General features: G+C 53.0%; 1 pseudogene; it reads right to left on the reverse strand.

The window, feature by feature from the left end:
* Window positions 1-4: 4 nt before the first annotated feature.
* LOC119347136 lies at window positions 5-806 on the reverse strand (annotated as a pseudogene).
* Window positions 807-1585: the final 779 nt, after the last annotated feature.

A 1585-nucleotide genomic window follows, 5' to 3' on the forward strand; every position in this document is an offset into this window, starting at 1 on the left:
GGAACGCTCTCGCCACGGCCGACGCGGTAGCGCCATGGTTGCCGCCGATGTCCACCAGCGAGCTTTTCACTTCCCCGAACGCTCCGCCGTGCTCCTTCAACAGGACCTTCATGGCGATGCGGCTGTCCGCGGCCATGCCGTCGTTGAACAAGCCGCCATCGACCTTGGTGGTGTCCCAGAACGTGCAGCCGTTGGCCAGCTGGACGAGCGAGTGCGACTGTGCCGACTCTCCCTCTTGGCCTTGGGTAAACCACTCGGGCATTTTGAGGAGAGAGGTCCAGCATAACGTGTTGACGATGGTGATCTCTCGACAAGGAGCCGGGAGACCCGCGTGAGCTTGTAATACGCAGCGCCATCACCGGCGTGGTCGTTGCTGCCTTTGCCTTGGACAATGGAGAATACCCCGGTGGTGGTGAGCACCCGCATGACCCGCCGGAGGTTGGAGCGCTTCGTGGGGTGGATCCCGGTGTCGGAGGCCAGCTCGGACAAGGTGGCGGCGCCGCCGCGGCGGTGGATGGCGTCGGGGATGCGCAGGTCCGTGGCGGCCTTGAGCGCCAGTGACTTGACGAAGGCGAGGCCGTGGTGGTAGAGCTCCAGCTGAGCTTGAAGTAACTCGTCGCTGCTCATGGCGAGGTCTTGGTCTCGTTCGATGTGCTGCGCGGCCGGCATGGTGTATGTGTATGATCGATCGAGTGTGGTATGCTAGCTGCTACCTGCTTCTTGCTTCTTCCTTACGTAGAGAAAACGTAGTACCTTCTTATAGATATAGATGCATGCGCATGGTTTCCTAGTAGCTAGCTTCCTTTTGCGGGTTTTTTTTTGTTCAGGGAAGCTTCCTTTTGCGGCTTGGTTTGAGGTTACTACTTCTAGTTGTAGCCTCCTCCTATCCTCGCTGTGTGGACGTAGTTTCCCATTCACCTTAGTAAACAATTTGGACCTCTCGTTGAGAAGATTATATTTCCACAACAGTTTCTTTTCGTTATTTCATTTTTGGGGGGATTCGTTAAAACCCACCCCTTGATGCATGTTCAAGACAATAGCATTTCTCAAGGGGCAAAACAAGAGATGACCTACAAAAAAAAGATCCTCGTTTGGACCCATGCTTCTGAAGTCCGTGCACTTCGACCCTACCTAATTGTTCACTCAAGCACCACATCACCTTGTGGCCGGCGGGTTAGGAGTAGTAACTACCGTGTGTCCCCAGGGCGCTAGGTGTCCAGGTTTAGTACAATATTGATGCCATCTTTCCAAGTGACGGTATCTTGACAAGTGTTGCTCAGCACTGGTTTGGCTTGGCAGTGGCCAGGCAGCCCGCCCCGGATCGATCCCCGTTGGGGACGATTGCTGGTGTCTCACCAGGGATTGGCACCCGAATAGCATCCCTACACTTTCGTGCCACGCAAAGCAACGAACGAACAAAAACGAAAATACTAGAAACTTGAGACTCTAGAAGAATAGAAGAAGCAACGAACGAACAAAAACGAAAATACTAGAAACTTGACACTCTAGAAGAATAGAAGAAGCAACGAACGAACAAAAACGAAAATACTAGAAACTTGAGACTCTAGAAGAATAGAATAAGCAA

Source organism: Triticum dicoccoides, unplaced genomic scaffold (genome assembly GCF_002162155.2).
Source record: "Triticum dicoccoides isolate Atlit2015 ecotype Zavitan unplaced genomic scaffold, WEW_v2.0 scaffold59538, whole genome shotgun sequence".
Classification (NCBI taxonomy): Eukaryota; Viridiplantae; Streptophyta; class Magnoliopsida; order Poales; family Poaceae; genus Triticum; species Triticum dicoccoides.